General features: G+C 50.2%; 1 protein-coding gene across 2 annotated transcripts in view; it reads left to right on the top strand.

The window, feature by feature from the left end:
- ATP2C2 (ATPase secretory pathway Ca2+ transporting 2) overlaps positions 1-26,659 on the top strand; it is a 147,293-nt gene that overhangs the window by 67,967 nt on the left and 52,667 nt on the right. The gene's annotated exons all lie outside the window — the stretch shown is intronic.

Here is a 26,659-nt window from a genome sequence, read left to right as displayed (position 1 = left end):
GTATTTTTGCTTTGCAAGTGTGCAATGCATGTGCAGCCGAGTTTCTGAGTTGCCCAGGACTTACTCAGCCGCTGCGATCACTTCAGCCTGTTTGGTGCCGGAATTGATGTCAGACACCCGCCCTGCAAACGCTTGGACACGCCTGCGTTTTTCCAACCTCTCCCAGAAAACGGTCAGTTGCCACCCGCAAACGCCTTCTTCCTGTCAATCTCCTTGCGATCGGCTGTGCGAATGGATTCTTCGTACAATCCATCGCACAACGCAACGATCCGCTTTGTACCCGTGTGACGTGCCTGCGCATTGCGGTGTATATGCATGCGCAGTTCTGACCTGATCGCAGCGCAGCAAAAAATCCTAGCGTGTGATCAGGTTTGAATGACCCCCTTCGTGCGCTGCAGGGGGGCAGATGTAACATGTGCAGAGAGCGTTAGATTTGGGTGGGTTATTTTGTTTCTGTGCAGGGTAAATACTGGCTGCTTTATTTTTACACTGCAATTAAGATTTCAGTTTGAACACACCCCACCCAAATCTAACTCTCTCTGCACATGTTACATCTGCCCCCCCTGCAGTGCACATGGTTTTGCCCAACTGCTAACAAATTTTCTGCTGCGATCAACTCTGAATTAGGCCCATAGTTGTTTTGGCGTTGAAACGGCCCATTGTGCAGGTCTAACACATTGGGGTATATTTACTAAGATTCGTAATTTCCGAAAATAGGTCAAAGTTCAATCACGAATGACATCGGCAGTGTAAAACTGCAACTTTTTGAATTGATTACGACTAATTTACTAAGCTGTCGTATTCGTGTTTTTCTTTTCTTCCGATGTCGATGTCATTCGTGTTTTTTTACCTAATTTAACGGCAGTGATTAGCAAAACACTGCCGTTTTTTTTTACAATCAATCTCGGCCGGATTTGTGTGATCCGTGCTGGGGTTTTTTTTTTTTTTTTTTTTAAAGTAAACAATGTAATTTTTTTAAAAAAAATGCGTGGGGTCCCCCCTCCTAAGCATAACCAGCCTCGGGCTCTTTGAGCCGATCCTGGTTGCAGAAATATGTGGAAAAAAATGACAGGGGTTCCCCCATATTTAAGCAACCAGCATCGGGCTCTGCGCCTGGTCCTGGTCCCAAAAATACGGGGGACAAAAAGAGTAGGGGTCCCCCGTATTTTTAAAACCAGCACCGGGCTCCACCAGCTGGACAGATAATGCCACAGCCGGGGGTCACTTTTATACAGCGCCCTGCGGCCGTGGCATCAAAAATCCAACTAGTCACCCCTGGCCGGGGTACCCTGGGGGAGTGGGAACCCCTTCAATCAAGGGGTCCCCCCCCCCCAGCCACCCAAGGGCCAGGGGTGAAGCCCGAGGCTGTCCCCCCCCATCCAATGGGCTGCGGATGGGAGGGCTGATAGCCTTTGTTGTAAAATAAAAGATATTGTTTTTAGTAGCAGTACTACAAGTCCCAGCAAGCCTCCCCCGCATGCTGGTACTTGGAGAACCACAAGTACCAGCATGCGGCGGAAAAACGGGCCCGCTGGTACCTGTAGTACTACCACTAAAAAAATACCCCAAAAAACACAAGACACACACACCGTGAAAGTATAATTTTATTACATACATACACACATACATACATACATACTTACCTTATGTTCCCACGCAGGTCGGTCCTCTTCTCCAGTAGAATCCAAGGGGTACCTGTTGAATAAATTATACTCACGAGATCCAGGGGTCCAGGCTCCTCGGCAAATCCAGGGATAATCCACGTACTTGAATAAAACAAAAAAACGGTTGCCCGACCACGAACTGAAAGGTGACCCATGTTTGCACATGGGTCACCTTCCCACGAATGCCAGAAACCCACTTTGCCTTCTGGCTAAGTGGGTTTCTTCAGCCAATCAGGGAGTGCGACGTTGTAGCACTCTCCTGATCAGCTGTGTGCTCCTGTCTTCACTGACAGGCGGCACACGGCAGTGTTACAATGTAGCGCCTATGCGCTACATTGTAACCAATGATGGGAACTTTCTGCCCTGCGGTTGACCTAAAGTGACGTCACCGCTGAGCAGAAAGTTCCCATCATTGGTTACAATGTAGCGCATAGGCGCTACATTGTAACACTGCCGCGTGCTGCCTGTCAGTGAGGACAGCAGCACACAGCTGATCAGGAGAGTGCTACAACGTCGCACTCCCTGATTGGCTGAAGAAACCCACTTAGCCAGAAGGCAAAGTGGGTTTCTGGCATTCGTGGGAAGGTGACCCATGTGCAAACATGGGTCACCTTTCAGTTCGTGGTCGGGCAACCGTTTTTTTGTTTTATTCAAGTACGTGGATTATCCCTGGATTTGCCGAGGAGCCTGGACCACTGGATCTGGTGAGTAGAATTTCTTCAACAGGTACCCCTTGGATTCTACTGGAGAAGAGGACCGACCTGCGTGGGAACATAAGGTAAGTATGTATGTATGTGTGTATGTATGTAATAAAATTATACTTTCACGGTGTGTGTGTCTTGTGTTTTTTTGGGTATTTTTTTAGTGGTAGTACTACAGGTACCAGCGGGCCCGTTTTTCCGCCGCATGCTGGTACTTGTGGTTCTCCAAGTACAAGCATGCGGGGGAGGCTTGCTGGGACTTGTAGTACTGCTACTAAAAACAATATCTTTTATTTTACAACAAAGGCTATCAGCCCTCCCATCCGCAGCCCATTGGATGGGGGGGGACAGCCTCGGGCTTCACCCCTGGCCCTTGGGTGGCTGGGGGGGGGGGACCCCTTGATTGAAGGGGTCCCCACTCCCCCAGGGTACCCCGGCCAGGGGTGACTAGTTGGATTTTTGATGCCACGGCCGCAGGGCGCTGTATAAAAGTGACCCCCGGCTGTGGCATTATCTGTCCAGCTAGTGGAGCCCGGTGCTGGTTTTAAAAATACGGGGGACCCCTACTCTTTTTGTCCCCCGTATTTTTGGGACCAGGACCAGGCGCAGAGCCCGATGCTGGTTGCTTAAATATGGGGGAACCCCTGTCATTTTTTTCCCCATATTTCTGCAACCAGGATCGGCTCAAAGAGCCCGAGGCTGGTTATGCTTAGGAGGGGGGACCCCACGCAATTTTTTTTAACAACAAAAAACACTTTCCCACCCCTTCCCATTGATATACATGCACGGATCTCATGGATCCCTGCATGCATCTCAAATCACGAATAAAAAAAGCAGGTCTGTTTTTTTTTAGGACTTTTTTGCGAATTGTAATTTTTCACGGCAGTGTTTTGTGTTTTTTTGCTTAGTAAATGACCGAGATTCGTATCTAAACAGGCGTAATTTGACCGATGGTGTATTCATTCGTAATTTTTTACCTGAACTAGCAAAAAATTACGAATGCCCTCATCACTGCCGTGATTAGTGTTTAGTAAATGACCGAGATTGACCGAGATGACACTTTGATGAAAAAACGGCATCTCGGTCAAAATCGGGAGCTTAGTAAATATACCCCATTGTGGCTGTTTACAGTTACTCCGTTAATTCTGCCTCCTATGATTAGGTTTAATGCTGTTACTGCAAAGAATCAGTGTGAAATCAGAGTTCCGGCCTAATGATGAAATTATCCTCCGTTTAAACACAGAAGATGATATTCAGTTTGAAATAAATAAATGTTCGGTTACTATTACTGCCTTATAAAATGTTAAAGTTATTATTAGACTATAGGTTAGGGGTGGGGAATCTTTGACCCTCCAGCTGTTGCTGAACTACACATTCCATCATGCCTTGCTACAGTTTTGCTATTTGGCTATGCTAAAACTGTTGCAGGACCTGCTGGGATGTGTAGTTCAACAACAGCTGGAGGGCCGCAGGTTCCCCACCCCTGCTATAGGTGTAATATAGAGTAACCCAGGACCCGGAACAAATTTTTTTTGCAGTCACATGGCAGGAAATGTCTGGTCCCCAGAACAGCCGCCTTTCACCGATAAATAGTTTGTGGGAAGCCCGTAGTATTATATTGAGGTGTCATCCATTACCGTGACCTGATCTCTGCGATGATCGGTGGACAATGTGTAAATTATTTCTTTGTAAATCCGCTCTATGTAACTCGTGTGGTGCTATGTTCATGTGCCCTCATGTTTAGTGATGGGTTTCTCCCTGAATGGGGTGTTACTAAGGGGGTCATTCCGACTCATTCGCACGCAGCGGTTCTTCGCTGTGGTGCGAATGGGTCAGGACTGCGGCTACGCGGCAGCCGCAATGCTCATGCGCATCGTTGCCTGGCGACGCTGCAGCGCTGAAAGTGATCGCAGCGGCAAACGCTACTCACCGTTTTCCAGGCGTGGTGAGGCGAACGCAGGCGGATCCAGGCGTTTGGAAAGCGGATGTCTGACGTCAATCCTGGGACCTTTGTCGCTGGATCCGTCGCACAGGGTAAGTAGGTCTGACCCAGGTCTTGTTTTGCAGGAAACTTTTTTAGCATAGCAGGGCTGCACAAGTGATCGCAGCCCTGCTATGCTAAAATACACTCCCCCATAGGCGGCGTTAAGTTGATCGCACCAACAGCAAAAGGTTGCTACGTGCGATCAACTCGGAATGACTACCTAAGCCCGGCAGCTGCAGTAAAAGCGCGGGTTTGGTGACAGTGCCATATTTACTTGGCCATGGCCGTCGTCTCTTACTAATCTCAGCTTGGTTATTTCATACTATACGGCGTGAAGTTGCACATTGGCGCTCAGCGATTGGTGCATGACAGTCACCTGATCACCTGGAGCTAGCTAGATTGAGTGTGTTTAAAGTTCTTCACAGAAGTCTGTTGGGTGCTCTCTACTTGGGAACTGTGGGGAAAAATGTGGAACCATCCTGTGGTTATCAGCTGAGAAATAGTTATTTTTGGGACGCTGCGGAACAGACACTGGAGCCTTTCATGCAAGTGCGTCCGCCAGTCACATTACTCTGTGCGAGGCTCAGGTCACTGACCGGCCAGCAGTGCGGTTAATGCTTTGCCTTGCAATAAAACTAGACCGAGAACCAGAGATTTATATATACACAACCAGAGCGTGGTACAAACGGCGTCGTATGATAGATCTGACACCCTTTCTGTATATAATATCGTGTACATAATATAACAATCAAGATAGCAGCTTTGTTTAATTTCCCAGGGCAACACAAACGGGCAGCTCTGGCTGATGATGTAATGACGTGGCTGAGAGATACAGCAGTGCATTCAGGTTAAAGCTGCAGGAGGTGTAATACATCAAAGTGATTGGAAGGCGCAAAGACCTTTAAATACACAGTGATGTAATTCTGCTGACTTCCGGGTGTTGATGGTGAGGCAGCTGGCACTAATATGCGAAGAATAAATAGTAACTGGTAACCCGCACCGATAGACAATAGATCCTGATTACAACTCCTTACACATACAGAGGAGTAATTATATATCTGTAATGGCGTTCTTACCGGTATTATTACCATCTGTTCCGTGTATATAGTATAATGCAGTGTTCTACTTCAGGGTGTATACTAAGCTAATCCACATGTGTCGTCCAACAGACAATAAACTGCATTATATTACCAAACTGTATAATACATGGGTCCACCTGTACAGATGTGCCCCATCATCCGTCTCGTGTATCCGCAGATATTGCTGCCTGATCTGCCAGAGTCCTGAATTGGGGTACCGCTGAGCGAGAACTTACCTGCTGCAAAGTGGGTGGGGATGTGAGGCCTCATCACGCACTTAGTGCTGCGTTACTGGGGAGGGTGGGGATGTGAGGCATCATCACGCACTTAGTGCTGCGTTACTGGGGAGGGTGGGGATGTGAGGCCTCATCACGCACTTAGTGCTGCGTTACTGGGGAGGGTGGGGATGTGAGGCATCATCACGCACTTAGCGCTGTGTTACTGGGGAGGGTGGGGATGTGAGGCATCATCACGCACTTAGTACTGCGTTACTGGGGAGGGTGGGGATGTGAGGCATCATCACGCACTTAGCGCTGTGTTACTGGGGAGGGTGGGGATGGGAGGCATCATCACGCACTTAGTGCTGTGTTACTGGGGAGGGTGGGGATGTGAGGCCTCATCACGCACTTAGTGCTGCGTTACTGGGGAGGGTGGGGATGTGAGGCATCATCACGCACTTAGTGCTGCGTTACTGGGGAGGGTGGGGATGTGAGGCATCATCACGCACTTAGCGCTGTGTTACTGGGGTGGGTGGGGATGTGAGGCATCATCACGAACTTAGTGCTGTGTTACTGGGGAGGGTGGGGATGTGAGGCCTCATCACGCACTTAGTGCTGCGTTACTGGGGAGGGTGGGGATGTGAGGCATCATCACGCACTTAGTGCTGCGTTACTGGGGAGGGTGGGGATGTGAGGCATCATCACGCACTTAGCGCTGTGTTACTGGGGTGGGTGGGGATGTGAGGCATCATCACGCACTTAGTGCTGTGTTACTGGGGAGGGTGGGGATGTGAGGCATCATCACGCACTTAGCGCTGTGTTACTGGGGTGGGTGGGGATGTGAGGCATCATCACGCACTTAGCGCTGTGTTACTGGGGAGGGTGGGGATGTGAGGCATCATCACGCACTTAGCGCTGTGTTACTGGGGAGGGTGGGGATGTGAGGCCTCATCACGCACTTAGTGCTGTGTTACTGGGGAGGGTGGGGATGTGAGGCCTCATCACGCACTTAGTGCTGCGTTACTGGGGAGGGTGGGGATGTGAGGCCTCATCACGCACTTAGTGCTGCGTTACTGGGGAGGGTGGGGATGTGAGGCATCATCACGCACTTAGTGCTGTGTTACAGGGGAGGATGGGGATGTGAGGCATCATCACGCACTTAGCGCTGTGTTACTGGGGAGGGTGGGGATGTGAGGCATCATCACGCACTTAGCGCTATGTTACTGGGGAGGGTGGGGATGTGAGGCATCATCACGCACTTAGCGCTGTGTTACTGGGGAGGGTGGGGATGTGAGGCATCATCACGCACTTAGCGCTATGTTACTGGGGAGGGTGGGGATGTGAGGCATCATCACGCACTTAGCGCTGTGTTACTGGGGAGGGTGGGGATGTGAGGCATCATCACGCACTTAGCGCTATGTTACTGGGGAGGGTGGGGATGTGAGGCATCATCACGCACTTAGCGCTGTGTTACTGGGGTGGGTGGGGATGTGAGGCATCATCAAGCACTTAGCGCTGTGTTACCTGGGAGGGTGGGGATGTGAGGCGTCATCACGCACTTAGTGCTGTGTTACTGGGGAGGGTGGGGATGTGAGGCATCATCACGCACTTAGCGCTATGTTACTGGGGAGGGTGGGGATGTGAGGCATCATCACGCACTTAGCGCTGTGTTACTGGGGAGGGTGGGGATGTGAGGCCTCCTCACGCACTTAGCGCTGTGTTACTGGGGTGGGTGGGGATGTGAGGCATCATCACGCACTTAGCGCTGTGTTACTGGGGAGGGTGGGGATGTGAGGCATCATCACGCACTTAGCGCTGTGTTACTGGGGTGGGTGGGGATGTGAGGCATCATCACGCACTTAGCGCTGTGTTACTGGGGTGGGTGGGGATGTGAGGCATCATCACGCACTTAGCGCTGTGTTACTGGGGAGGGTGGGGATGTGAGGCGTCATCACGCACTTAGCGCTGTGTTACTGGGGAGGGTGGGGATGTGAGGCATCATCACGCACTTAGTGCTGTGTTACTGGGGAGGATGGGGATGTGAGGCATCATCACGCACTTAGCGCTGTGTTACTGGGGAGGGTGGGGATGTGAGGCATCATCACGCACTTGGCGCTGTGTTACGGGGGAGGGTGGGGATGTGAGGCATCATCACGCACTTAGTGCTGTGTTACTGGGGAAGGTGGGGATGTGAGGCATCATCACGCACTTAGTGCTGAGTTACTGGGGAGGGTGGGGATGTGAGGCATCATCACGCACTTAGTGCTGCGTTACTGGGGAGGGTGGGGATGTGAGGCATCATCACGCACTTAGTGCTGTGTTACTGGGGAGGGTGGGGATGTGAGGCATCATCACGCACTTGGCGCTGTGTTACGGGGGAGGGTGGGGATGTGAGGCATCATCACGCACTTAGTGCTGTGTTACTGGGGAGGGTGGGGATGTGAGGCATCATCACGCACTTAGTGCTGTGTTACTGGGGAAGGTGGGGATGTGAGGCATCATCACGCACTTAGCGCTGTGTTACTGGGGAGGGTGGGGATATGAGGGATCATCACGCACTTAGCGCTGTGTTACTGGGGAGGGTGGGGATGTGAGGCCTCATCACGCACTTAGCGCTGTGTTACTGGGGAGGGGGGGGATGTGAGGCATCATCACGCACTTAGTGCTGTGTTACTGGGGAGGGTGGGGATGTGAGGCATCATCACGCACTTAGTGCTGAGTTACTGGGGAGGGTGGGGATGTGAGGCATCATCACGCACTTAGCGCTGCGTTACTGGGGAGGGTGGGGATGTGAGGCCTCATCACGCACTTAGTGCTGTGTTACTGGGGAGGGTGGGGATGTGAGGCATCATCACGCACTTAGTGCTGTGTTACTGGGGAGGGTGGGGATGTGAGGCATCATCACGCACTTAGTGCTGTGTTACTGGGGAGGGTGGGGATGTGAGGCATCATCACGCACTTGGCGCTGTGTTACGGGGGAGGGTGGGGATGTGAGGCATCATCACGCACTTAGTGCTGTGTTACTGGGGAAGGTGGGGATGTGAGGCATCATCACGCACTTAGTGCTGAGTTACTGGGGAGGGTGGGGATGTGAGGCATCATCACGCACTTAGTGCTGCGTTACTGGGGAGGGTGGGGATGTGAGGCATCATCACGCACTTAGTGCTGTGTTACTGGGGAGGGTGGGGATGTGAGGCATCATCACGCACTTGGCGCTGTGTTACGGGGGAGGGTGGGGATGTGAGGCATCATCACGCACTTAGTGCTGTGTTACTGGGGAGGGTGGGGATGTGAGGCATCATCACGCACTTAGTGCTGTGTTACTGGGGAAGGTGGGGATGTGAGGCATCATCACGCACTTAGCGCTGTGTTACTGGGGAGGGTGGGGATGTGAGGCATCATCACGCACTTAGCGCTGTGTTACTGGGGAGGGTGGGGATATGAGGGATCATCACGCACTTAGCGCTGTGTTACTGGGGAGGGTGGGGATGTGAGGCATCATCACGCACTTAGTGCTGTGTTACTGGGGAGGGTGGGGATGTGAGGCATCATCACGCACTTAGTGCTGTGTTACTGGGGAGGGTGGGGATGTGAGGCATCATCACGCACTTAGCGCTGTGTTACTGGGGAGGGTGGGGATGTGAGGCATCATCACGCACTTAGTGCTGTGTTACTGGGGAGGGTGGGGATGTGAGGCATCATCACGCACTTAGCGCTGTGTTACTGGGGAGGGTGGGGATGTGAGGCCTCATCACGCACTTAGCGCTGTGTTACTGGGGAGGGGGGGGATGTGAGGCATCATCACGCACTTAGTGCTGTGTTACTGGGGAGGGTGGGGATGTGAGGCATCATCACGCACTTAGTGCTGAGTTACTGGGGAGGGTGGGGATGTGAGGCATCATCACGCACTTAGCGCTGCGTTACTGGGGAGGGTGGGGATGTGAGGCCTCATCACGCACTTAGTGCTGTGTTACTGGGGAGGGTGGGGATGTGAGGCATCATCACGCACTTAGTGCTGTGTTACTGTGGAGGGTGGGGATGTGAGGCATCATCACGCACTTGGCGCTGTGTTACGGGGGAGGGTGGGGATGTGAGGCATCATCACGCACTTAGTGCTGTGTTACTGGGGAAGGTGGGGATGTGAGGCATCATCACGCACTTAGTGCTGAGTTACTGGGGAGGGTGGGGATGTGAGGCATCATCACGCACTTAGTGCTGCGTTACTGGGGAGGATGGGGATGTGAGGCATCATCACGCACTTAGTGCTGTGTTACTGGGGAGGGTGGGGATGTGAGGCATCATCACGCACTTGGCGCTGTGTTACGGGGGAGGGTGGGGATGTGAGGCATCATCACGCACTTAGTGCTGTGTTACTGGGGAAGGTGGGGATGTGAGGCATCATCACGCACTTAGTGCTGAGTTACTGGGGAGGGTGGGGATGTGAGGCATCATCACGCACTTAGTGCTGCGTTACTGGGGAGGGTGGGGATGTGAGGCATCATCACGCACTTAGTGCTGTGTTACTGGGGAGGGTGGGGATGTGAGGCATCATCACGCACTTGGCGCTGTGTTACGGGGGAGGGTGGGGATGTGAGGCATCATCACGCACTTAGTGCTGTGTTACTGGGGAGGGTGGGGATGTGAGGCATCATCACGCACTTAGTGCTGTGTTACTGGGGAAGGTGGGGATGTGAGGCATCATCACGCACTTGGCGCTGTGTTACTGGGGAGGGTGGGGATGTGAGGCCTCATCACGCACTTAGTGCTGTGTTACTGGGGAGGGTGGGGATGTGAGGCCTCATCACGCACTTAGTGCTGTGTTACGGGGGAGGGTGGGGATGTGAGGCATCATCACGCACTTAGTGCTGTGTTACGGGGGAGGGTGGGGATGTGAGGCCTCATCACGCACTTAGTGCTGTGTTACTGGGGAGGGTGGGGATGTGAGGCCTCATCACGCACTTAGTGCTGTGTTACTGGGGAGGGTGGGGATGTGAGGCCTCATCACGCACTTAGTGCTGTGTTACTGGGGAGGGTGGGGATGTGAGGCCTCATCACGCACTTAGTGCTGTGTTACTGGGGAGGGTGGGGATGTGAGGCATCATCACGCACTTAGTGCTGTGTTACTGGGGAGGGTGGGGATGTGAGGCATCATCACGCACTTAGTGCTGTGTTACTGGGGAGGGTGGGGATGTGAGGCCTCATCACGCACTTAGTGCTGTGTTACTGGGGAGGGTGGGGATGTGAGGCCTCATCACGCACTTAGTGCTGTGTTACTGGGGAGGGTGGGGATGTGAGGCCTCATCACGCACTTAGTGCTGTGTTACTGGGGAGGGTGGGGATGTGAGGCATCATCACGCACTTAGTGCTGTGTTACTGGGGAGGGTGGGGATGTGAGGCATCATCACGCACTTAGTGCTGTGTTACTGGGGAGGGTGGGGATGTGAGGCATCATCACGCACTTAGCGCTGTGTTACTGGGGAGGGTGGGGATGTGAGGCATCATCACGCACTTAGTGCTGTGTTACTGGGGAGGGTGGGGCTGGTGAATCTCCTGTATCATTAAACCCCGCCCGATGCCCTATGCGTCAGATAACATGAACTTCTAAGTCAATCTTACTAACATGTTAGAACCACTCATTCATTTTATTGCTAATCAATAAATAATAATGCGCATGAGAGGACACTAGGACTGTCTGTATTACACGTATCCTGAGAGTGAGGGGACACCGGGAATGTCTGTATTACATGTATCCTGAGAGTGAGGGGACACCGGGAATGTCTGTATTACATGTATCCTGAGAGTAAGGGGACACCGGGAATGTCTGTATTACATGTATCCTGAGAGTAAGGGGACACCGGGACTGTCTGTATTACATGTATCCTGAGAGTAAGGGGACACCGGGAATGTCTGTATTACATGTATCCTGAGAGTGAGGGGACACCGGGAATGTCTGTATTACATGTATCCTGAGAGTGAGGGGACACCGGGAATGTCTGTATTACATGTATCCTGAGAGTAAGGGGACACCGGGAATGTCTGTATTACATGTATCCTGAGAGTGAGGGGACACCGGGAATGTCTGTATTACATGTATCCTGAGAGTAAGGGGACACCGGGAATGTCTGTATTACATGTATCCTGAGAGTAAGGGGACACCGGGAATGTCTGTATTACATGTATCCTGAGAGTGAGGGGACACCGGGAATGTCTGTATTACATGTGCCCTGAGAGTGAGGGGACACTAGGACTGTCTGTATTACACGTATCCTGAGAGTAAGGGGACACCGGGACTGTCTGTATTACACGTATCCTGAGAGTGAGGGGACACCGGGAATGTCTGTATTACATGTGCCCTGAGAGTGAGGGGACACCGGGACTGCCTGTATTACATGTGTCCTTAGAGTGAGGGGACCTTGGAACTGTCTGTATTGAACGTATCCTGAGAGTGAGGGGACACCGGGACTGTCTGTATTACACGTATCCTGAGAGTGAGGGGACACCGGGACTGTCTGTATTACACGTGTCCTCAGAGTGAGGGGACACCAGGACTGTCTGTATCACACGTGTCCTCAGAGTGAGGGGACACCGGGACTGTCTGTATCACACGTGTCCTCAGAGTGAGGGGACACCAGGACTGTCTGTATTGCATGTGTCCTGAGAGTGAGGGGACACCGGGACTGTCTGTATTACACGTGTCCTCAGAGTGAGGGGACACCGGGACTGTCTGTATTACACATTTCCTGAGAGTGAGGGGACTCCGGGACTGTCTGTATTACACGTGTCCTCAGAGTGAGGGGACACCAGGGGGTAAATTTACTAAGGTGGGAGATTTTTAGAACTGGTGATGTTGCCCATAGCAACCAATCAGATTATATCTATTATCTGCTAGAAGCAGCTAGATAAATGGTAAGTAGAATCTGATTGGTTGCCATGGGCAACATCACCAGTTCTAAAAATCTCCCACCTTAGTAAATTTACCCCCAGGACTGTCTATATTACATGTGTCCTGAGAGTGAGGGGACACCGGGACTGTCTGTGTTACATGTGTCCTGAGAGTGACGGGACACCGGGACTGTCTGTATTACATGTGTCCTGAGAGTGAGGGGACACCGGGACTGTCTGTATTACACGTGTCCTGAGAGTGAGGAGACACCGGGACTGTCTGTATTACAAGTATCCTGAGAGTGAGGGGGCACCGGGACTGTCTGTATTACACGTATCCTGAGAGTGAGGGGACACCCGGACTGCCTGTATTACATGTGTCCTGAGTGTGAGGGGACACCGGGACTGTCTGTATTGCACATTTCCTGAGAGTGAGGGGACACTAGGACTGTCTGTATTACACGTATCCTGAGAGTGAGGGGACACCGGGACTGTCTGTATTACACGTGTCCTCAGAGTGAGGGGACACCAGGACTGTCTGTATTACACGTGTCCTCAGAGTGAGGGGACACCAGGACTGTCTGTATTACACGTGTCCTGAGAGTGAGGGGACACCAGGACTGTCTGTATTACACGTGTCCTCAGAGTGAGGGGACACCGGGACTGTCTGTATTACACGTGTCCTCAGAGTGAGGGGACACCAGGACTGTCTGTATTACACGTGTCCTCAGAGTGAGGGGACACCGGGACTGTCTGTATTACACGTGTCCTGAGAGTGAGGGGACACCAGGACTGTCTGTATTACACGTGTCCTCAGAGTGAGGGGACACCGGGACTGTCTGTATTACACGTGTCCTCAGAGTGAGGGGACACCAGGACTGTCTGTATTACACGTGTCCTCAGAGTGAGGGGACACCGGGACTGTCTGTATTACACGTGTCCTCAGAGTGAGGGGACACCAGGACTGTCTGTATTACACGTGTCCTCAGAGTGAGGGGACACCGGGACTGTCTGTATTACACGTGTCCTCAGAGTGAGGGGACACCAGGACTGTCTGTATTACACGTATCTTGAGAGTGAGGGGACACCCGGACTGCCTGTATTACACGTATCCTGAGAGTGAGGGGACACCGGGACTGTCTGTATTACAGGTGTCCTCAGAGTGAGGGGACATTAGGACTGTCTGTATTACACGTGTCCTCAGAGTGAGGGGACACCAGGACTGTCTGTATTACACGTGTCCTGAGAGTGAGGGGACACCAGGACTGTCTGTATTACACGTGTCCTCAGAGTGAGGGGACACCGGGACTGTCTGTATTACACGTGTCCTCAGAGTGAGGGGACACCAGGACTGTCTGTATTACACGTGTCCTCAGAGTGAGGGGACACCGGGACTGTCTGTATTACACGTGTCCTCAGAGTGAGGGGACACCAGGACTGTCTGTATTACACGTATCCTGAGAGTGAGGAGACACAGAAACTGTCTATATTACATGTGCCCTGAGAGTGAGGGGACACCGGGACTGTCTGTATTACATGTGTCCTGAGAGTGAGGGGACACCGGGACTGTCTGTATTACATGTGTCCTGAGAGTGAGGGGACACCAGGACTGTCTGTATTACACATATAGATGAGCGCCGGAAATTTTTCGGGTTTTGTGTTTTGGTTTTGGGTTCGGTTCCGCGGCCGTGTTTTGGGTTCGACCGCGTTTTGGCAAAACCTCACCGAATTTTTTTGTCGGATTCGGGTGTGTTTTGGATTCGGGTGTTTTTTTCAAAAAACCCTAAAAAACAGCTTAAATCATAGAATTTGGGGGTCATTTTGATCCCAAAGTATTATTAACCTCAAAAACCATAATTTCCACTCATTTTCAGTCTATTCTGAATACCTCACACCTCACAATATTATTTTTAGTCCTAAAATTTGCACCGAGGTCGCTGTGTGAGTAAGATAAGCGACCCTAGTGGCCGACACAAACACCGGGCCCATCTAGGAGTGGCACTGCAGTGTCACGCAGGATGTCCCTTCCAAAAAACCCTCCCCAAACAGCACATGACGCAAAGAAAAAAAGAGGCGCAATGAGGTAGCTGTGTGAGTAAGATAAGCGACCCTAGTGGCCGACACAAACACCGGGCCCATCTAGGAGTGGCACTGCAGTGTCACGCAGGATGTCCCTTCCAAAAAACCCTCCCCAAACAGCACATGACGCAAAGAAAAAAAGAGGCGCAATGAGGTAGCTGACTGTGTGAGTAAGATAAGCGACCCTAGTGGCCGACACAAACACCGGGCCCATCTAGGAGTGGCACTGCAGTGTCACGCAGGATGGCCCTTCCAAAAAACCCTCCCCAAACAGCACATGACGCAAAGAAAAAAAGAGGCGCAATGAGGTAGCTGACTGTGTGAGTAAGATAAGCGACCCTAGTGGCCGACACAAACACCGGGCCCATCTAGGAGTGGCACTGCAGTGTCACGCAGGATGGCCCTTCCAAAAAACCCTCCCCAAACAGCACATGACGCAAAGAAAAAAAGAGGCGCAATGAGGTAGCTGACTGTGTGAGTAAGATAAGCGACCCTAGTGGCCGACACAAACACCGGGCCCATCTAGGAGTGGCACTGCAGTGTCACGCAGGATGGCCCTTCCAAAAAACCCTCCCCAAACAGCACATGACGCAAAGAAAAATAAAAGAAAAAAGAGTGCAAGATGGAATTGTCCTTGGGCCCTCCCACCCACCCTTATGTTGTATAAACAGGACATGCACACTTTAACCAACCCATCATTTCAGTGACAGGGTCTGCCACACGACTGTGACTGATATGACGGGTTGGTTTGGACCCCCCCCAAAAAAGAAGCAATTAATCTCTCCTTGCACAAACTGGCTCTACAGAGGCAAGATGTCCACCTCATCATCATCCTCCGATATATCACCGTGTACATCCCCCTCCTCACAGATTATCAATTCGTCCCCACTGGAATCCACCATCTCAGCTCCCTGTGTACTTTGTGGAGGCAATTGCTGCTGGTCAATGTCTCCGCGGAGGAATTGATTATAATTCATTTTAATGAACATCATCTTCTCCACATTTTCTGGATGTAACCTCGTACGCCGATTGCTGACAAGGTGAGCGGCGGCACTAAACACTCTTTCGGAGTACACACTTGTGGGAGGGCAACTTAGGTAGAATAAAGCCAGTTTGTGCAAGGGCCTCCAAATTGCCTCTTTTTCCTGCCAGTATAAGTACGGACTGTGTGACGTGCCTACTTGGATGCGGTCACTCATATAATCCTCCACCATTCTTTCAATGTTGAGAGAATCATATGCAGTGACAGTAGACGACATGTCCGTAATCGTTGTCAGGTCCTTCAGTCCGGACCAGATGTCAGCATCAGCAGTCGCTCCAGACTGCCCTGCATCACCGCCAGCGGGTGGGCTCGGAATTCTGAGCCTTTTCCTCGCACCCCCAGTTGCGGGAGAATGTGAAGGAGGAGATGTTGACAGGTCGCGTTCCGCTTGACTTGACAATTTTGTCACCAGCAGGTCTTTGCACCCCAGCAGACTTGTGTCTGCCGGAAAGAGAGATCCAAGGTAGGTTTTAAATCTAGGATCGAGCACGGTGGCCAAAATGTAGTGCTCTGATTTCAACAGATTGACCACCCGTGAATCCTTGTTAAGCGAATTAAGGGCTGCATCCACAAGTCCCACATGCCTAGCGGAATCGCTCCCTTTTAGCTCCTTCTTCAATGCCTCCAGCTTCTTCTGCAAAAGCCTGATGAGGGGAATGACCTGACTCAGGCTGGCAGTGTCTGAACTGACTTCACGTGTGGCAAGTTCAAAGGGCATCAGAACCTTGCACAACGTTGAAATCATTCTCCACTGCACTTGACAGGTGCATTCCACCTCCTATATCGTGCTCAATTGTATAGGCTTGAATGGCCTTTTGCTGCTCCTCCAACCTCTGAAGCATATAGAGGGTTGAATTCCACCTCGTTACCACTTCTTGCTTCAGATGATGGCAGGGCAGGTTCAGTAGTTTTTGGTGGTGCTCCAGTCTTCTGTACGTGGTGCCTGTACGCCGAAAGTGTCCCGCAATTCTTCTGGCCACCGACAGCATCTCTTGCACGCCCCTGTCGTTTTTTAAAAAATTCTGCACCACCAAATTCAAGGTATGTGCAAAACATGGGACGTGCTGGAATTTGCCCATATTTAATGCACACACAATATTGCTGGCGTTGTCCGATGCCACAAATCCACAGGAGAGTCCAATTGGGGTAAGCCATTCTGCGATGATCTTCCTCAGTTGCCGTAAGAGGTTTTTAGCTGTGTGCGTATTCTGGAAACCGGTGATACAAAGCGTAGCCTGCCTAGGAAAGAGTTGGCGTTTGCGAGATGCTGCTACTGGTGCCGCCGCTGCTGTTCTTGTGGCGGGAGTCCATCTACCCAGTGGGCTGTCACAGTCATATAGTCCTGACCCTGCCCTGCTCCACATGTCCGTGGTTAAGTGGACATTGGGTACAGCTGCATTTTTTAGGACACTGGTGACTCTTTTTCTGAGGTCTGTGTACATTTTCGGTATCGCCTGCCTAGAGAAATGGAACCTAGATGGTATTTGGTACCGGGGACACAGTACCTCCAACAAGTCTCTAGTTGGCTCTGCAGTAATGATGGATACCGGAACCACGTTTCTCACCACCCAGGATGCCAAGGCCTCAGTTATCCGCTTTGCAGCAGGATGACTGCTGTGATATTTCATCTTCCTCGCAAAGGACTGTTGGACAGTCAATTGCTTGGTGGAAGTAGTAAAAGTGGGCTTACGAGTACGACTTCCCCTCTGGGATGACCATCGACTCCCAGCAGCAACAACAGCAGCGCCAGCAGCAGTAGGCGTTACACGCAAGGATGCATCGGAGGAATCCCAGGCAGGAGAGGACTCGTCAGAATTGCCAGTGACATGGCCTGCAGGACTATTGGCATTCCTGGGGAAGGAGGAAATTGACACTGAGGGAGTTGGTGGGGTGGTTTGCGTGAGCTTGGTTACAAGAGGAAGGGATTTACTGGTCAGTGGACTGCTTCCGCTGTCGCCCAAAGTTTTTGAACTTGTCACTGACTTATTATGAATGCGCTGCAGGTGACGTATAAGGGAGGATGTTCCGAGGTGGTTAACGTCCTTACCCCTACTTATTACAGCTTGACAAAGGGAACACACGGCTTGACAAATGTTGTCCGCATTTCTGGTGAAATACTTCCACACCGAAGAGCTGATTTTTTTGGTATTTTCACCAGGCATGTCAACGGCCATATTCCTCCCACGGACAACAGGTGTCTCCCCGGGTGCCTGACTTAAACAAACCACCTCACCATCAGAATCCTCCTGGTCAATTTCCTCCCCAGCGCCAGCAACACCCATATCCTCCTCATCCTGGTGTACTTCAACACTGACATCTTCAATCTAACTATCAGGAACTGGACTGCGGGTGCTCCTTCCAGCACTTGCAGGGGGCGTGCAAATGGTGGAAGGCGCATGCTCTTCACGTCCAGTGTTGGGAAGGTCAGGCATCGCAACCGACACAATTGGACTCTCCTTGTGGATTTGGGATTTCGAAGAACGCACAGTTCTTTGCGGTGCTTTTGCCAGCTTGAGTCTTTTCAGTTTTCTAGCGAGAGGCTGAGTGCTTCCATCCTCATGTGAAGCTGAACCACTAGCCATGAACATAGGCCAGGGCCTCAGCCGTTCCTTGTCACTCCGTGTGGTAAATGGCATATTGGCAAGTTTACGCTTCTCCTCCGACAATTTTATTTTAGGTTTTGGAGTCCTTTTTTTACTGATATTTGGTGTTTTGGATTTGACATGCTCTGTACTATGACATTGGGCATCGGCCTTGGCAGACGACGTTGCTGGCATTTCATCGTCTCGGCCATGACTAGTGGCAGCAGCTTCAGCACGAGGTGGAAGTGGATCTTGATCTTTCCCTAATTTTGGAACCTCAACATTTTTGTTCTCCATATTTTAATAGGCACAACTAAAAGGCACCTCAGGTAAACAATGGAGATGGATGGATACTGGTATACAATTATGGATGGACTGCCGAGTGCCGACACAGAGGTAGCTACAGCCGTGGACTATTGTACTGTACTGTGTCTGCTGCTAATATAGACTGGATGATAATGAGATGTAGTATGTATGTATAAAGAAGAAAGAAAAAAAAAACCACGGGTAGGTGGTATACAATTATGGACGGACTGCCGAGTGCCGACACAGAGGTAGCTACAGCCGTGGACTACCGTACTGTATTGTGTCTGCTGCTAATATAGACTGGATGATAATGAGATGTAGTATGTATAAAGAAGAAAGAAAAAAAAACCACGGGTAGGTGGTATACAATTATGGATGGACTGCCGAGTGCCGACACAGAGGTAGCTACAGCCGTGGACTACCGTACTGTGTCTGCTGCTAATATAGACTGGATGATAATGAGATGTAGTATGTATAAAGAAGAAAGAAAAAAAAAACCACGGGTAGGTGGTATACAATTATGGACGGACTGCCGAGTGCCGACACAGAGGTAGCTACAGCCGTGGACTACCGTACTGTACTGTGTCTGCTGCTAATATAGACTGGATGATAATGAGATGTAGTATGTATAAAGAAGAAAGTAAAAAAAACCACGGGTAGGTGGTATACAATTATGGATGGACTGCCGAGTGCCAACACAGAGGTAGCTACAGCCGTGGACTACCGTACTGTGTCTGCTGCTAATATAGACTGGATGATAATGAGATGTAGTATGTATAAAGAAGAAAGAAAAAAAAAAACCACGGGTAGGTGGTATACAATTATGGACGGACTGCCGAGTGCCGACACAGAGGTAGCTACAGCCGTGGACTACCGTACTGTACTGTGTCTGCTGCTAATATAGACTGGATGATAATGAGATGTAGTATGTATAAAGAAGAAAGAAAAAAAAACCACGGGTAGGTGGTATACAATTATGGATGGACTGCCGAGTGCCGACACAGAGGTAGCTACAGCCGTGGACTACCGTACTGTGTCTGCTGCTAATATAGACTGGTTGATAATGAGATGTAGTATGTATAAAGAAGAAAAAAAAAAACACGGGTAGGTGGTATACAATTATGGACGGACTGCCGAGTGCCGACACAGAGGTAGCTACAGCCGTGGACTACCGTACTGTACTGTGTCTGCTGCTAATATAGACTGGATGATAATGAGATGTAGTATGTATAAAGAAGAAAGAAAAAAAAAACCACGGGTAGGTGGTATACAATTATGGATGGACTGCCGAGTGCCGACACAGAGGTAGCTACAGCCGTGAACTACCGTACTGTGTCTGCTGCGACTGGATGATAAATAATGATATAAAAAATATATGTATATCACTACTGCAGCCGGACAGGTATATATTATATAATGACGGACCTGCTGGACACTGTCTGTCAGCAGAATGAGTTTTTTATTTTATAGAATAAAAAAACACCACACAAGTCACACGACGTGTGTTTAACTTTTACAGGCAGACATTCACAATACAATATAGTATACTATATACTGGTGGTCAGGTCACTGGTCAGTCACACTGGCAGTGGCACTCCTGCAGAAAAAAAGTGTGCACTGTTTAATATTAATATGTACTCCTGGCTCCTGCTATAACCTAACTGCTCCCCAGTCTCCCCCACAATTAAGCTGTGTGAGCACAGTCAGATATTATACATAGATGATGCAGCAGCACACTGGGCTGAGCACAGATATGGTATGTGACTGAGTCACTGTGTATCGTTTTTTCAGGCAGAGAACGGATTATATTAAATAATATAAAACTGCACTGGTGGTCACTGGTCAGTCACTAGTATAACTAACTAATACTATCAGCAAAATTCTGCACTCTCTGGGGTATATTTACTAAGCTCCCGATTTTGACCGTGATGCCGTTTTTTCATCAAAGTGTCATCTCGGTCAATCTCGGTCATTTACTAAACACTAATCACGGCAGTGATGAGGGCATTCGTAATTTTTTGCTAGTTCAGGTAAAAAATTACGAATTAATACACCATCGGTCAAATTACGCCTGTTTAGATACGAATCTCGGTCATTTACTAAGCAAAAAAACACAAAACACTGCCGTGAAAAATTACAATTCGCAAAAAAGTCCTAAAAAAAAACAGACCTGCTTTTTTTATTCGTGATTTGAGATGCATGCAGGGATCCATGAGATCCGTGCATGTATATCAATGGGAAGGGGTGGGAAAGTGTTTTTTGTTGTTAAAAAAAATTGCGTGGGGTCCCCCCTCCTAAGCATAACCAGCCTCGGGCTCTTTGAGCCGATCCTGGTTGCAGAAATATGGGGGAAAAAATGACAGGGGTTCCCCCATATTTAAGCAACCAGCATCGGGCTCTGCGCCTGGTCCTGGTCCCAAAAATACGGGGGACAAAAAGAGTAGGGGTCCCCCGTATTTTTAAAACCAGCACCGGGCTCCACTAGCTGGACAGATAATGCCACAGCCGGGGGTCACTTTTATACAGCGCCCTGCGGCCGTGGCATCAAAAATCCAACTAGTCACCCCTGGCCGGGGTACCCTGGGGGAGTGGGGACCCCTTCAATCAAGGGGTCCCCCCCCCCCCAGCCACCCAAGGGCCAGGGGTGAAGCCCGAGGCTGTCCCCCCCCATCCAATGGGCTGCGGATGGGAGGGCTGATAGCCTTTGTTGTAAAATAAAAGATATTGTTTTTAGTAGCAGTACTACAAGTCCCAGCAAGCCTCCCCCGCATGCTTGTACTTGGAGAACCACAAGTACCAGCATGCGGCGGAAAAACGGGCCCGCTGGTACCTGTAGTACTACCACTAAAAAAATACCCAAAAAAACACAAGACACACACACCGTGAAAGTATAATTTTATTACATACATACACACATACATACATACTTACCTTATGTTCCCACGCAGGTCGGTCCTCTTCTCCAGTAGAATCCAAGGGGTACCTGTTGAAGAAATTCTACTCACCAGATCCAGTGGTCCAGGCTCCTCGGCAAATCCAGGGATAATCCACGTACTTGAATAAAACAAAAAAACGGTTGCCCGACCACGAACTGAAAGGTGACCCATGTTTGCACATGGGTCACCTTCCCACGAATGCCAGAAACCCACTTTGCCTTCTGGCTAAGTGGGTTTCTTCAGCCAATCAGGGAGTGCGACGTTGTAGCACTCTCCTGATCAGCTGTGTGCTGCTGTCCTCACTGACAGGCAGCACGCGGCAGTGTTACAATGTAGCGCCTATGCGCTACATTGTAACCAATGATGGGAACTTTCTGCTCAGCGGTGACGTCACTTTAGGTCAACCGCAGGGCAGAAAGTTCCCATCATTGGTTACAATGTAGCGCATAGGCGCTACATTGTAACACTGCCGTGTGCCGCCTGTCAGTGAAGACAGGAGCACACAGCTGATCAGGAGAGTGCTACAACGTGGCACTCCCTGATTGGCTGAAGAAACCCACTTAGCCAGAAGGCAAAGTGGGTTTCTGGCATTCGTGGAAAGGTGACCCATGTGCAAACATGGGTCACCTTTCAGTTCGTGGTCGGGCAACCGTTTTTTTGTTTTATTCAAGTACGTGGATTATCCCTGGATTTGCCGAGGAGCCTGGACCCCTGGATCTCGTGAGTATAATTTATTCAACAGGTACCCCTTGGATTCTACTGGAGAAGAGGACCGACCTGCGTGGGAACATAAGGTAAGTATGTATGTATGTATGTGTGTATGTATGTAATAAAATTATACTTTCACGGTGTGTGTGTCTTGTGTTTTTTTGGGTATTTTTTTAGTGGTAGTACTACAGGTACCAGCGGGCCCGTTTTTCCGCCGCATGCTGGTACTTGTGGTTCTCCAAGTACCAGCATGCGGGGGAGGCCAGCTGGGACTTGTAGTACTGCTACTAAAAACAATATCTTTTATTTTACAACAAAGGCTATCAGCCCTCCCATCCGCAGCCCATTGGATGGGGGGGGGACAGCCTCGGGCTTCACCCCTGGCCCTTGGGTGGCTGGGGGGGGGGACCCCTTGATTGAAGGGGTTCCCACTCCCCCAGGGTACCCCGGCCAGGGGTGACTAGTTGGATTTTTGATGCCACGGCCGCAGGGCGCTGTATAAAAGTGACCCCCGGCTGTGGCATTATCTGTCCAGCTAGTGGAGCCCGGTGCTGGTTTTAAAAATACGGGGGACCCCTACTCTTTTTGTCCCCCGTATTTTTGGGACCAGGACCAGGCGCAGAGCCCGATGCTGGTTGCTTAAATATGGGGGAACCCCTGTCATTTTTTTCCACATATTTCTGCAACCAGGATCGGCTCAAAGAGCCCGAGGCTGGTTATGCTTAGGAGGGGGGACCCCACGCATTTTTTTTTTAAAAATTACATTGTTTACTTTAAAAAAAAAAAAAAAAAAAAACCCCAGCACGGATCACACAAATCCGGCCGAGATTGATTGTAAAAAAAAACGGCAGTGTTTTGCTAATCACTGCCGTTAAATTAGGTAAAAAAACACGAATGACATCGACATCGGAAGAAAAGAAAAACACGAATACGACAGCTTAGTAAATTAGTCGTAATCAATTCAAAAAGTTGCAGTTTTACACTGCCGATGTCATTCGTGATTGAACTTTGACCTATTTTCGGAAATTACGAATCTTAGTAAATATACCCCTCTGTCTGAGTACTCCTCCTAAGCTCCAGTAAATGAAGTGTCACTGTCTCACTCTGTCACTAGTATAACTAACTAATACTATCAGCAAAATTCTGCACTCTCTGTCTGAGTACTCCTCCTAAGCTCCAGTAAATGAAGTGTCACTGTCTCACTCTCACTCTCCTATCTATTTCTTCTCTAAAAACGGAGAGGACGCCAGCCACGTCCTCTCCCTATGAATCTCAATGCACGTGTAAAATGGCGGCGACGCGCGGCTCCTTATATAGAATCCGAGTCTCGCGATAGAATCCGAGCCTCGCGAGAATCCGACAGCGTCATGATGACGTTCGGGCGCGCTCGGGTTAACCGAGCAAGGCGGGAAGATCCGAGTCGCTCGGATCCGTGTAAAAAAACTGAAGTTCGGATTCCGAGGAACCGAACCCGCTCATCTCTAATTACACATATTCTGAGAGTGAGGGGACACCAGGACTGTCTGTATCACACGTGTCCGCAGAGTGAGGGGACACCGGGACTGCCTGTATTACATGTGTCCTGAGTGTGAGGGGACTCCAGGACTGTCTGTATTACACATTTCCTGAGAGTGAGGGGACACCGGGACTGTCTGTAATACATGTGTCCTGAGTGTGAGGGGACTCCGGGACTGTCTGTATTACACATTTCCTGAGAGTGAGGGGACTCCGGGACTGTCTGTATTACATGTGTCCTGAGAGTGAGGGGACACCGGGACTGTCTGTATCACATGTGTCCTGAGAGTGAGGGGACACCGGGACTGTCTGTATTGCATGTGTCCTGAGAGTGAGGGGACACCGGGACTGTCTGTATTACATGTGTCCTGAGAGTGAGGGGACACCGGGACTGTCTGTATTACATGTGTCCTGAGAGTGAGGGGACATTAGGACTGTCTGTATTACATGTGTCCTGAGAGTGAGGGGACACCAGGACTGTCTGTATTACACATATTCTGAGAGTGAGGGGACACCAGGACTGTCTGTATCACACGTGTCCGCAGAGTGAGGGGACACCGGGACTGCCTGTATTACATGTGTCCTGAGTGTGAGGGGACTCCGGGACTGTCTGTATTACACATTTCCTGAGAGTGAGGGGACTCCGGGACTGTCTGTATTACATGTGTCCTGAGAGTGAGGGGACACCGGGACTGTCTGTATCACATGTGTCCTGAGAGTGAGGGGACACCGGGACTGTCTGTATTGCATGTGTCCTGAGAGTGAGGGGACACCGGGACTGTCTGTATTACATGTGTCCTGAGAGTGAGGGGACACCGGGACTGTCTGTATTACATGTGTCCTGAGAGTGAGGGGACATTAGGACTGTCTGTATTACATGTGTCCTGAGAGTGAGGGGACTCCGGGACTGTCTGTATTACACATTTCCTGAGAGTGAGGGGACACCGGGACTGTCTGTATTACACGTATCCTGAGAGTGAGGGGACACCGGGACTGTCTGTTTCACACGTGTCCTCAGAGTGAGGGGACACCAGGACTGTCTGTATTACATGTGTCCTGAGAGTGAGGGGACACCGGGACTGTCTGTATTACATGTGTCCTGAGAGTGAGGGGACACCGGGACTGTCTGTATTACATGTGTCCTGAGAGTGAGGGGACATTAGGACTGTCTGTATTACATGTGTCCTGAGAGTGAGGAGACACCGGGACTGTCTGTATTACATGTGTCCTGAGAGTGAGGGGACATTAGGACTGTCTGTATTACACGTGTCCTGAAAGTGAGGGGACACCAGGACTGTCTGTATTACATGTGTCCTGAGAGTGAGGAGACACAGAAACTGTCTATATTACATGTGCCCTGAGAGTGAGGGGACACCGGGACTGTCTGTATTACATGTGTCCTGAGAGTGAGGGGACACCGGGACTGTCTGTATTACACATTTCCTGAGAGTGAGGGGACACCGGGACTGTCTGTATTACACATGTCCTGAGTGTGAGGGGACACTAGGACTGTCTGTATTACACATATCCTGAGAGTGAGGGGACACCGGGACTGTCTGTATTACACGTATCCTGAGAGTGAGGGGACAACGGGACTGTCTGTATTACACGTATCCTGAGAGTGAGGGGACACCGGGACTGTCTGTATTACACTTGTCCTGAGAGCGAGGGGACACCGGGACTGTCTGTATTACACATTTCCTGAGTGTGAGGGGACACTAGAACTGTCTGTATTACTTGTGTCCTGAGAGTGAGGGGACTCCGGGACTGTCTGTATTACACGTGTCCTGAGAGTGAGGGAATGCGGGGACTGTCATGTGGGACATATTCAGACGTCTGTCTTAGAATAGGGTGCGCTTCTTTGCAAATGAATGATTGGACACCAGAAAAAGGTTAGTACAATAGTTCATAATAAACATCACTCCAAGCAAACCTCCGGTAGATAAACCAGTCGGTTTATTTAGTAAGCAGCATTAAGTAAATCAACAGTTTATGTATTGGATATTTACTTTGTATTATTGGTCATATGAAATAATATCAACACATGGTTTGAAAGATGAAATGGCGAGAGGACATTCAAGGTTCATGTCAGAGAGACAGTCAGCGGTGTAGGCCATAGATGGCGACAGATCTGCGCAGGATAGGTAAAGATGAGTATAAGCTGTGTACAGATGATGTTGAAATCTGATTAGTTTCCTGACAGATGTAGGATAGAAGCGCTAATTACAAAGTGGGCAAGCGGAGAAGTCTTCCTGTTGGGCACATTTCCTCGGAGCGGCACAGTGGGGTGGACAGTACTGCAGGCATAGACCGGCTGGTGCATTCTTCAGCCCCATTTACTGTGTTACTGGGAGCTGAGCTGGCCGCTGTGTGATGTGACACAAAACACTGCACAGATCTTATAATGACATAGAACCAGCGTGTTAGGGCAACAGCCCGTGTCAGATCCTGGATGCTCCGTCAGCGTCTGTGAGATGTGCGATGCTCTGCTTCACTGTGTGGCGGGATGTGTGCCTGTCCTGCGTAAGTTAAGCTTTATTAAAGGTCTCTTCCTCTGCCTTCTATAGTTTGGTTACCCAGATAAACTCCATTCGGATATGTGTACGTCTAGTACTAATAATACAGTATATATGGGGTACATTGTGTCCGTGGGGTCTATTTACTAAGCCTTGGGTGGAGATAAAGTACCAGCCAATCAGCTCCTAACTGCCATGTCACAGACTGGGTTTGAAAAATGGTTTTAGGAGCTGATTGGCTGGTACTTTACCTCCTTCCACTTTATCTCCATCCAAACCTTAGTAAATAGACCCTCATCGTGTCCCCTACTGCGCACTCTGTGGCCACCTACAGTGCGCGCGCAGAGATATTTGTCCTTGCAGAGCCGATACTTTATGGACGGACACAAGGCTCTGCAGAAGTTTCTCACGCACATTCCCAGAGTCGGTGTTTACTGTGGGCGTGCC

The sequence above is a fragment of the Pseudophryne corroboree genome, chromosome 11 (assembly GCF_028390025.1).
Source record: "Pseudophryne corroboree isolate aPseCor3 chromosome 11, aPseCor3.hap2, whole genome shotgun sequence".
NCBI classification, from domain to species: Eukaryota; Metazoa; Chordata; class Amphibia; order Anura; family Myobatrachidae; genus Pseudophryne; species Pseudophryne corroboree.
The sequence above is the reverse complement of the archived record's forward strand: the minus strand, read 5'-3'. Positions and strand labels throughout refer to the sequence as shown.